Raw genomic sequence first — 12,692 nt, 5'->3', positions numbered from 1 at the left:
TCATAATTCTTACATTTAAAAAATCCAAAAATTTTATCAATGACAATTTGCAAAGCAATTAATTACCAGGTACCACATGCTCACATTACAAAATAGATTTTGTTTTCTGTGCGTTTTTTTTTTTTTTTGAGTGATGTGAAAGCACCACATTTTACAAAATAAATGTATCTTGTGACTTCTCCTTTAATTAGATTTTCTTCTAATTTGCGGTCTTACTTCAACCACATGCTACATTTCCATGTTCACCCTCCCCCACCTCCCCATCCCAGCCTGGTCCCTCATTTTATCTAAGCAGGTTATCAAAACAGGAACCATCCCATTTAGCACCCTCTCTGCTAAAACAAAACAAAAGCAAACAAACCTTCTCTTTCTAGGGTAATTCTAATCATCCCCAGACCATTTATGAAATTAAGATAATTAGATCTAAAACCCATCTTTTTTTTTTTCCACTAAAGTATCATCTTAGGCAAGCTCTTAATTGATCTACGCTTGTTTCCTTTTCTGAGAAATGAGTAACTTTTAGGGTATGGATTAGACATATGTATCTGAAACACAGTATGTATACAAAAACTCAATAGTAAACAGAATATAACTACAAACTTCACTTATCTCAGAAAGCTTATTTTGGCGCCTAAGGAATATCTTACCCTTAAAAATGAAAATTAGTAGAGCTAAGAGGCCATGTCCACGTGGAACAGTGTGAAGAAAATCTGCAACAGAGAAGCATTTGGCTTTAAATAAATACTCTTTTCTCTCTCCTCACTGAGCCATCATGATCCACAGGTGGGTGAGGCACAACAAAATGGGAGAAGGCTCAAAATCACTTCCCATTCACAACATTTAGATATGGCACAGGAGGGCATCCCTGAAGGGATGAACTGGAATTAAGACAATACTCTAGATATTTAAAAAGGACCCAAATAAAACACACTGAAAAGCAAAAGCAAAACAAAACAAACAAAACCCTCAAAAACTTAAGGGGTCTGAAACATCCAAGCTGGCTGTTTTCTTTGGCAAAATTCACAGGCAGTTCAGTTCTAGCACAGACCCTACAACTATAACATTTATTTGTGGTCCAAACACAATAATGAACAATGAATGTGAACTGAATATTCCTTGCCCAGATATAGGTCAATGTCAAACATAGTATTATGTCCTAATAAATCATATGAAGCCTCCAGACTTCAATACAGTTTTAGAATAGGACTATTCACTTACTTTAGGCAAAAGCAGGTCTCTGTTGAGTGTTATCCAAATCCAGAAAAAACACAAAATATGCTGGCAAGTTCTTACACACAGTCACACAAAAGTTTAATAATCCACACAAACTTAACCTGCCACTGAAGAGGTAAAAAGGAATCCAATGTTTTTACCTCATTTACCCACCAAGAAATAAAATGCTATCTTTCAGTTTCTTTTTATTACTTACTGTATCTACCATAATTCTAGACTTTCAGGAGCAAATCTTTCCTAAAATATCTATGTAATAAAATCTTGATTGTTTAAAATATGTTTTTCTCTCTAGTACCTTCTAACCTCCTCAGTAAATTCTGCATGATGTCTTCTGAAAAATCACTCAAATCAGAATTGGACATCACCATTTTAGTCAAAGAAGTCTGAGGGGTCGATATTGTTTGCATTTGATTGTTCTCAACATCATGTTCTTTCAGAGTTGCCTAAGCCACCATTCTTGGTCAAATTCATAGTCAAAGATTCTTCTAGGAGTTCTCAGACCTGTAGATATTTCCATGATTGTTATAAAAATACTTTTTTAAATAAAAAATGTTGTCTAAATGTAACACATAGAGAAATCTTTATTTCAAAAATAAAATGAAACTCTGAGCTTCAATAAAGTTGACAGATTCCAGGGCCCTTCTACTGCCCTGGAGGAAAGTTGTGATACACGTTTGGGGAAAGCTGCACAGGCTGAGCTCAAAGAAAATACCCCATCCCAAACTCCCCCAGTGGTCACCCGTCTCTCCCCTATTAAGCAGAATTCCCTTCCTGCACTCTCTTATACCAAAAGTAACTCTTGGTAAATTAGGTTGTATATAACACCTGGATGTAAGAATGACAAGCTTGACGTTCAATACTACACTTTCCTTCCTAGGCCAAAAGGTGTGTGACTGTTCTAGATACTTAATGTTAAGATCACTGGTGCGGTAAGCATCATGCTAAACTGGGAAAAATGAAATGAGAAGATTTTATTTATCATACCTGAGAAAGTGAATAGTTTTCATGGATGCTGCTTTGCTTAATCTGCTCATTTCAGTTAGTTATTAGTCTTTGGCAACAAACTTGTAGAAGGTATTTAAATGGCTGAATGAAATAATTCTTTTAACTTTAAAAAGAGAAATGCCAGATTCTGCCAGCCTCCTTAATTTATTTGTAAGAATAGCGTCTATCTTTGTCACAGGACACTAACTGAGCACCAAAGAAGTCAGTAAGCACAATCTCTTCTGAAATCATCCAATCTCCTACAGAGTGATTGTGCCATTCTAATAAAACAATTTTTACTGAAATCATCCTGATTCATCTTAAATATCCACAGATGAAGAAAACAAGTAACTACAGATTTCAAAACACAAAGAGGAAAAAAATGTCTTACACTGGAAGGAATGTCAGTTTGCCATATTCTACCAGAAAGTAATTTTTAAACCAAAGATTTCATTTGTCTCAGAAAACAAATACATTCAGGTTTTGGTAGATAAATATTATTCTCGCTGTATTATCCTTTCAAAATCACTACCTAGTCACACTGAGAAAAATACTAAAACACTTTAGTATAAGAAGGGAGAAAAAAAGCATCTACTGCTATACCTACTCTTAACAAGGACTATACTTAACTCTCATCTCTAAGAGTCAAAAATGAGCTACTATACTGATAAGACACATACATGCTCTCTCTCACATATATTGCTTATATCAATTGGTTTTTTAAAAAAGTGATTCACATCTCAAAGGTTTGTTTTTCTTTGTTTATGTCTATTAGTGATGGCAGCACACGCATGTTTCATTCTTCTCGATGAACAGGAGGTAGAAAAGAGACAACGCACAAGAAAAGGCAGACTGAGTGATTTCTTGTAATTTACTGGACCCAAGTTTTTTTTGTGTTTTTTTTTTTTGAAAAAAGATCTTTTTTTTTAAAAGTAATCTCAATGCCCAGTGTGGAGTTTGAACTTACAACCCTGAGATTAAGAATCCCATGTTTCACCAACTGAGTCAGCCAAGCGCACCTCTATACCCATCGTATACCAAATCTCAGGCTCTACAAAATCACTTCAGCAGAGTTCCAAACTTCATATAAAATATAAAAATAAGATTTTAGTGGTACCTCCACTATTCTGAAAGATTTTCTTAGGCTAAGTGGGACTGGAAAATAGTCGAGTTGTAAGTATATGTGGCTAGAGGAGGGGTATGGTAGAGATTAACAAGGATTTTTTGAAAGTAATAATGTTCTGTGTTGGCAAGGGTATGAGCAATGGATAAATGGACACTTTCATACACTGCTGGTAGAATTTTAACAGGACAGAGATATTAGAGGAAGAAAAACAAAGCTTTAAAATTCTGCATACTCTGAGGTATCAATTCCACTTCTACAAATAAAAGCATGGGGAGGGGGAGAGGGGAAGGGGGGTGATGGGCATGGAGGAGGACACTTGTTGGGATGAGCACTGGGTGATATATGGAAACCAACGTGACAATGAACTATTTAAAAGTGGAAAGGAAGAAAGGAAGAAAGGAAGGAAGGAAGGAAGGAAGGAAGGAAGGAAGGAAGGAAGGAAGGAAGGAAGGAAGAAAGAAAGAAAGAAAGAAAGAAAGAAAGAAAGAAAGAAAAGCCGATGTGCATGAAGGCTTACCTGTAAAGGTTCTTATCAGTATATTTATAACAGCAAAAAAAAAAAAAAACAAAAAAACAAAACAAAACAAAAAAAAAACTTTAAGGAAAAGAGCCTTAATCCATCTAGAAATAACCAGCTGAATAAATGACATATTTATTGTATGCAATGAAGAAAAAGTCACACAAATGAAATATTATGCCATCATTAAAATGAAGTCATTGGGCATTTATCCCAGAGAAAAACTTACATTCAATTTTTTTTAATGTTTATTTATTTTTAAGAGAGAGAGAGAGACAGACAGAAAGAATCTGAAGCAGGCTCCAGGCTCTGAGCTGTCAGTCCAGAGCCCGGCATGGGGCTCAAACTCACAAACAAGAGATCATGACCTTAGCCAAAGTCAAACATGTAACCAACCGAGCCACCTAGACACTCTGAAAAAAACTAATCTTCACAAAAAATATGTATACAAATGTTCATATAAGTTTTATTCAAAATAGCCAAAAGCTGGAAAACCCAAATATGCAATCAATTGATAAGTGGATAATAAAATGTGATATGTCCATACAGTGGCATACTAGAGAGCAATGAACAGAAACTACTGATACATGTAATTTTCTGGATAAATATCCAGAGAATTAGGCTGAATGGAAAAAGCCAATCTGAAAGCTCACACAAACTATATGATTACACTTATATAACATTCTTGAAATGACTGTATTATAAAAATGGAGAACAGATTAGTGGTTGCCAGGGGCCAGGGTGGAGGTGAGAGAAAGGAGGTGGATATGGCTAAGAGAATCCTTATGGTGATGGAAATGGTCTGTATCTAGACTGTATCAATGCCAGTAAATTGGTTGGGTGTACCATAGTTTTACAAGATATTATCAATGGGAGAACCTGGGACCTCTATTATTTCTTACAACTGTATGTAAGTTTACAATTATCTCAAAATAAGACATTTAATTTTTATTTTTTAATTTTTTTAATGTTTACTTTTGAGAGAGAGAGAGAGAGAGAGAGATGGACAGAAAGAGAGGGAGACACAGAATCTGAAGCAGGCTTGAGGCTCTGAGCTGTCAGCACAGAGCCTGATGTGGGGCTCGAACTCATGAATAGAGAGATGATGACCTGAGCCAAAGTCAGACGTTTAACTGACTAAGCTACCCAGGCGCCCTGGACATTTACATTTTAAAAATGAATTCATTAATTATTTAGTGGCATGGAAAAGTATAATCCCTCCTCCTCCCTTATGAAAATTAGTCAAGATATCAAACTACCAAGTTCCTGAGGCTTAAGGGAGAAACCACATGTTAAAGCTATAGGTATAACACATAATCCCAATCAACCAAACCAAGAAATGAGCACAAAGAAATGTAAACAATAAATTGCAGAATTATAGGTATTTTTATTTTCTTCATTTTTGCAATCTGTAGTTTTCAAATGTTTTCAATGAACACAGATACTCTAAAAGGAAATAAAATTTTTTTGAAAAGTAAATGTTTTTCTTTTTTTTTAAATAGTTTATTGTCAAGTTGGTTTCCATATAACACCCAGTGCTCATCCCCACAAGTGCCCTCTTCCATGCCCATCACCCACCTTCCCCTCTCCCATCAGCCTTCAGTTTGTTCTCAGCATTCAAGAGTCTCTCATGGTTTGCCTCCCTCCGTCTCCCCAACTATTTTTCCCCTTCTTCTCCCCCATGGTTAAAAGGAAATAAATTTTTAAAAGTTTTTATCTATGAATATCAATTTGTGTTAACTGGTCTTCTCAGGTAACACAACTAGGTTTTGTCAGTAATCTTAAAGTGAATGGCTTAAAGGAAAAAACAACTGTAACTACGTGCGGTGATGGATGTTAACTAAACCTACTGCAGTAATCATTTTGCAATCTACACATATTAAGTCATTATGTTGTAGGCCTAAAACTAACACAGTGTTATATGTCAATTATAGCTCAATAAAAAATAAAGTAAATAAGTGAATGGCTTATGCCTCTGAAGTCTTGAAAACACAGGAATATCCAGGGGCAAGATGTGCTGAGCAGCAACTCAATCTTGCCCAAACAGAAGGCTGATTCAGATTCACATGGGTCTCCAAGGAAAGAACTGGCCACCGAATGTTTTCTTGTTGGAATGTGACTACATTCTATTCTATTCTATAGAATACCTTTAACATCTGTATTCTATTCTGAAAGAAAAACTGAAATGGGACAATTCACATCTACAGTCAAGAATAACTGAGATTGAAGGATGCTGGAATCTGTCTGAAGAAATGAAATAGCCCTTAACAGAAATAACTGTATCTAATGGATATACAGGGGGCTTGCTTCTCATGATATTTATTTAAAGACATTTCTAAGTCTGTGAGTCAGATTTTAATGTACTAAATGTTTCTTTGCTTTTTTAAAAGGAAAAATTAGAAGGATTTTAGAAAAGTAAACCGACTAAACTGCAATAAAAATTTGGGATGTCAAACTTGAGAAAGTCTTGTGGCAGATGATGAGGAAAAAGACTAGAAGCATCTGTGAGAAAGTACAACATTCCCATTGAACGCTAGAGGATGGCATATATTGGGTGATAGGGCATTATGAGAAGTCTATAATCTTAAACTATTTATGGTGCTTGACTATTGACTACTGAATACCGTTCAAATAAGACAATGGTGTTCAAAATGTAAATCCATCAACTATGATTGTAATACAAACACATACACACATAGACACTATTTTAGGCATAGCTGAGCACATACAGTACAGAAATTAATATATTTTTGGTACTAGAATAAGCAACAAAGTTAGTACACCCAGAAGGATTCTATTTTTCTCCTTTATATAAAATTGCCCTGTCTTATGAGAAAATCCCCATTAAAAAAAGGTTAGGTTTTTAAAGAACACTCCTGAATCTGTTTCAGTTCAGAAGCGTCATTTACTTATTACCTAGAATAACAGCAGGGGAAAAGGAAGAAGGAAGAAGGGGAATAAAACAACTTGCTCTCATAGTTATTGTAATCTAGCAATGAGCAAATAGCACTCATCTAAGTTTCTAATGAACTCAGTTTGCACCTCAAGTTTCTTATAGAATAACTGTTGGTAATCTTTTTTATTAATTACATCTAAAAAGAAAAGGGAGAAAGAACATGCACAGATGAGAATTTGAGAAATTCCTTCCTGGTCATCAGAAGCCACAACTGAAAGAGGTAGAGGGTCATGTGTGAAGAGACAGTGCCCCTGCCCTAAGTCGGAAGTCTCCAACCACCGCCAGGTTGTAGTAACAGGAAAAGAGACTTATCAACCATCTGCATCTTGCTATAGAATTCTGGTTGGCATTCCTGGAAGCCATTTGTCTGCCAAACCAATTCCATGAACGGGAGCCTTCCCAGAACATATTAAGAATTCTTTCCCTAAATTTCTGTTTCCATGATGGTGAATTTCCAGTAAGTCAATCACCATAGAATGTGTGACACTTCTCCCTCCCCGTTCCCACCACCAAATCTGGACAGCCCTGAAACCTTTGGAATTATGCTTCTGACTCATATTGTACTTAGCTTGTTCAAGAGAAAGTTCTGATTCCTGCCCTGTCTCCCAGCAGGCTCCAGCACAAACAGCTAGTTCAGAGCAATGGGCAGTGTGTCCCAGAGGCTCTTCTGTGCACATCCTGCTTGTGGTTGCCTCAGTTCAGTGTTATCACTCAGCAAGTGCTTGGTAATCCCCTGTCATCCCCACCCTACAAATGTCCGTATCAGCAGAGCTGGGTAGCAACAAGTCAGCAGAATTCAGCTAATCAATCCATTCCTTCTCTGGAACTGAGGTGACTTAAGTAAAGATCAAGAAACTACTGAAGAACACAATTCTGGCAGAAAGACTGCTTCAAGACTGAGAGAAGCACAGGGATTTTTCCCTCCCTAAACTGGGGGAGATAGAAGAAGGGAAGGTCAAGAGGAAGAAGGCAAGGATTACAGTATATGTGCAATAGAATTTGTACAGTAGTACATTATACATATACAATATGTATAATAAGAACTGCAGAGGAACTGGATCCTTAAAGGAAAATATATGCCCCACCAAATAATTGGGAACCTCAAAACTCCATGAGGGGAATTATGTTTTTTATTAAAAATTTTTCTTGCTTGATTAGAATGTTCAAAAATTCCCGCTTAGAATTTATGGGCTTAGAAGAGGCTATTTAACAAATATGGATGACTATAAGTAGTTTCAGCCAAGGAAGAAGAATCACTAATTTAAAAAAAAAAACAAAGCATAAATTCTAATTTTAGGACCTCTTTAGTACTCTAGTAGGTGACATGTGATGGACTCTGTGATACATCTGAAGAGTCAGGCAGACCTAAGTGCTTATTAAAAATTAGAGGAAACATGAGGTTTGTTCCTGAAATAGCTCTCTGGCTACTGCACATGCTGTGGCTGGACTCAGCCACATAAAGGTCTACAATATGAGCCACCAAAGCCTATTAATACTAGAGAATATCTGTGTAAAAAAAAAATTCCTTGAAACATATTAAACATGGAGTAGCTAACCAAGAGAATGCTGGGCTCAGGGGACTGATAACCGTGCATAATGGCATCAAAGTACCCCTGTGCCCTGCACTGCTAGCTTAAATTTAGCCCATGGAGTCCCTAATTTCACAAAGTCATTATCCAGAATGGGTATGAATACCACAAGGCAGCTCAGAGATGTCCTGATCCAATTAAAGACAGCATAATGATTTTGTTTAATAATAAAGCAATTTTTCTTAAATGAGCATCCTTGCAGCTAAAAAGGAAAATGCTTTCCACATTCAGAATCACAACCAATTTTTTTATGCCTAAGCCCGCATTACCTATTATCAGCCTGGTGGGCTTCTGGATTAATGGGGACAAAGTTGTTGAAAGAGTAAATCTCTAGGGTGACGCTGTTTTTAATGGCTCAACCAAGCAGTCTCAGGTCTGCCTCTCTTTCTCATGTAGTCACAGTAAGAACTTACACAACCTCTGAGCTGTGTGTCTCTCAACAAAGCCCAACATCACCCATATTCCAGTACCGCCTTCTCTGGGGCAAGTGAAGGCACAGCTGCATGGCCTAGTTATGTTCTCACTTAGCTGCTGCTACCCCCAGAATGACCAGTCCTTTGGCATTCTCTGCTTATTGTGGTTCAGGATATCATCCATACCTCAGACTCTAAAAAGTCAGAAAGGACCACTTTATCTAGTTTAAGCATTTCACTTCCCAAAGGTGTGTTCTGCAGATAACTGTTTTCTGCATTTAAAAAAAAAAAAAAAAAAAAAGCATCCTTTGGACCCAAAGCTGTTTGGGATATGCTGGATTCAACTATGTAAAATAGGTTAGTTAGTTAGTTTTTTTACTGCAGGACTTCTCAGGAACGTCAGCCTGCAGATATGTGTCTTGAAACCCCCAAAGGGCAACAGCATATTAAGTATTCTCCAAACTCACTAAACCACAGATCTCTTTTTAAATAAAATGTGGAAACAGTCTAAGGGTTCTAGATTCTCCTCCCAAACGTCCTGTAATTTTGCTTATGAACAGGTGCACCTATACCTCTCTCTTTCCCCTAAATGTCCCTTCTCAGTGCTCCTATCTCTGATATCTGTTTCCTATGTACTTTCCTACCCCCTCAAACATTTTCCATCCCTGCTTATAGAACATACTTGAGCCGTTCATCCTTCATCAACCTGTAACTTTTTAAGTAATCTGGACACTTCCCCTCATATCTGAGTCCACACTACTATTTTCATTTGAGCAATTTTTCTAATTACAGTATTTACCTTTTTTTTTATTTTTATTTTTTAGAGAGCGTCTGTGTGAGCAGCAGAGGCAGAGAGAAAGAATATTAAGCAGGCTCCACACCCAGCACGGTGTCCAACTTGGGGTTTGACCCTGAGATCATGCCCTGAGCCCAAATCAAGAATTGCACACTTAACAGAGTCACTGGAACCCCTTAGAGTATTAACCAGGAGTTCATGGATGGGATTTAGAGGGTCTCTAAGCCTCTGAAATCATACGCAAATAAGATGCAAAATGTCTTATGTAACCACACTTTTCTGGAGATAGGCAATACAACTTTTTCAAAGGGGTCAATTACTTCTCAAAATAGCAAATAGCAAACATGGTATTATAAAAATGCTTTTAATGCTAAGGGATAATTGAATGGAGAGGAGAAATATAAAAATGTCATGCTTTTGATCTTTATGGTAAAACAGTACATACTGACAGATTATAAGTTTGGGGGGTATTCTTCAAAGTAAGGGAACATTTTAGGAAGAAAAATAAGGGTAGGTTTATACAACAAGGACAGGAGAAAGGAAACAAAGTCTAGGCAGGGTCTGACAGAATGATGGGGAACAGGGCTGTCACCATTAAAATATTTATTTTACTAAAATATCAAAATGTTCTATACTTGGCTCATTAATGCAAAATCAATTTCCAGCAGAAATATGAAGCTTATCACTAATAAAGTACAATGGTGACTTGGCCTGTTAACAGCCAGCAGGCCCCTCATATCATGTGGTCTTACAGAGGTCATTATTTCATGTAGAGGCAAAAAGCTCCCTTAGATAGGACAGGATTTGCTACAAACAGAAAAGCAGGTTTTACCCTACGTCTTAGGAATAAGAGACATTAAGAAGGCAGATTCTATAAGGTTTCTCAAAAACCTTATAGAATTAAATTTGCTAATTCTTTTCTAGAGTAAGTAACCAACCTTTGGGAATTGTAGGAACAAACGTGCCTTTCCTCCAAAAAAAAAAAAGAAAGAAAAGCATATTTCAAAGACAGAGAGAACATCAAATAATAAAAGGGCAAAAGGGTTCCCTGTACCCAATAGCTTGTATTGAGTTTTTTAATAACAAAAACTTACCTTATAACTCATACAATGACTACTTGGGAAATTAATTCAACATAATAAGCCCAAAGTTTTCTATATCGCTAAATTCAGTTTAGGTAGAAGAGTTTGAGAGGTGAGTTACACTAAAAAGTATTTCTGGGGTGCCTGGCTGGCTCAGTCAGTGGGGCATGTGACTCTTGATCTCGGGGTTTTAAGTTGAGCCTCATGTTGAGGTATAGAAATTTCGTAAAAATAAAATCTTAACAGGTGCTTGGGTGGCTCAGTCAGTTAAGCATATAAACTTGGCTCAGGTCATGATCTTATGGTTTGTAAGTTTGAGCCCCACATCAGGCTGCCAGCACAGAGCCTACTTTAGATCCTCTATCTCCCTCTCTCTCTGCCCCTCCCTGCTCACACATACTTTCTCCTTCTCAAAAATAAACATTTTTTTAAAAAATAATAAAATAAAATCTTTTTTAAAAGCATTTTTACTTTACCTCCTTCTCCAGAAGTATTTTCAGTATTCCTGAAAGCTATTTGCATTCCACATCACTACCTAGAAACACTATATACTCACACTCTATAAACCCAACAAAAAAATAAGCAAGAGGCTTTTGGCCTCAAGAACTCGTGGCTTGACAAGAGTTTACAAAACCCAGCTGCCTGAGGGATGAGTAGGAAGGGTGGAAGTCACACCCCCCACCCCAAAAAAAATCTCTCCTTGAGCACAGCATTAAGATATCGGGAGGATGAACTGAACTCTGAGTTCTTGCTAGTGCGGTCTGGGGAACCACTGTGAAGATACCTTAGATCACGAAAAGTCTCCACCAAAAATCACATACCTTCCCTTGTCACCACAGACCACTCATACAGGTTCTGAAATGGCTTCCAGGAGCACACACAGGAAGAGAGCCGCCCACAAAACTGCTCAGGTAAAGCCCATTCTTACTTCACTGCATAGGGCCGGCAGGAGTCAGTTTGGAAAGAGCTGGAGCTCTGTCAGATTCAACAAAGCCAGATTTGGGGCTGAGAGGCTGGGCTGTCCTAAACTCCTGCACTGGCTGAGTCACTGGGACACACAACGCGCCAGATTCAGAGGCCCAAGGGACTCAAGGGGGCACAGAAGCCACAGGCCACCACCCAAGAGGCAGGTTCGGATTTGCCATCTATATTCTTGGGAGTTTAGAAAGCAGTAATTCAAAAACAGTATGGCAAAAAAGCCAGAAGAAGAGGGCCAGAGAGGGAGGCAAGTGCAAGGAGGGAAATGGGGCTGAGGTGGGGAAGGAGGAAAGGAGTAATCGGATGCATCTTACCTCACAGATACCTTTGGGGAACATGGATGATGCTACTACGGTCCATACCTTTATTCTATTAATAAGGAACCAAAACTCCAGTAACTTGACAGCTTTGTTTCTTCATTTGGCATTTAAATCTTAGAGTATGAAACATGCTTTTGATATTCTACAACTCCCCTGAGAAGGAAAAAGAGAATGAGGACTCTCATATTTTCTTCTCTAAAGCTTTGCAAATATCACCTATTTTCATTTTGCAAAAAAAAAAAAAAAGCTTAAATCAATCTAAGTATCTCAAGCTGCCCTTCCCACCCCCCCACCCCCATTTGAAATTAATTTGCCAACAACTGTTTGGGGAGGGAAAAAAAAAAAGAGGGAAGAATATCCACATACAGCTTTGTGCCATCTCTCTTCTCTCTGCTTGAGTAGTTTTAAGAAGAGTCCAAGTTAACACAAACACAACACAAACATAAAACCTAAAGATGTCCAAAAGAAATACCTAGCAAAGGAAAAAATATTTACTTTTCCCTCCCCACCCCCCAATTATTTAGCTTTCCTCAGGCACAGTAACAACCTTTACTCAGTCTCTCAAGCTCATCTATTTAAAAACAGTAAAATCTAAAATATCTGCACACCCTGTTTCACAATCAACATCTTTCGATAAACTAGGAAATAAAAGAACATCTTGTTACTATAAAGTGTAATCCTCCCTTCTAAGAAAAAAA

At 37.4% G+C, this 12,692-nt stretch overlaps 1 protein-coding gene across 1 annotated transcript in view; it reads right to left on the bottom strand.

Moving 5' to 3' along the window:
• FOXO3 (forkhead box O3) overlaps positions 1-12,692 on the bottom strand; it is a 121,102-nt gene that overhangs the window by 78,554 nt on the left and 29,856 nt on the right. The window lies entirely within an intron of this gene.

Source organism: Crocuta crocuta, unplaced genomic scaffold, assembly GCF_008692635.1.
Source record: "Crocuta crocuta isolate KB4526 unplaced genomic scaffold, BGI_CrCroc_1.0 scaffold147, whole genome shotgun sequence".
Classification (NCBI taxonomy): Eukaryota; Metazoa; Chordata; class Mammalia; order Carnivora; family Hyaenidae; genus Crocuta; species Crocuta crocuta.
Note: the sequence above shows the minus strand (reverse complement) of the source record. Positions and strands in the feature narration are given on the sequence as shown.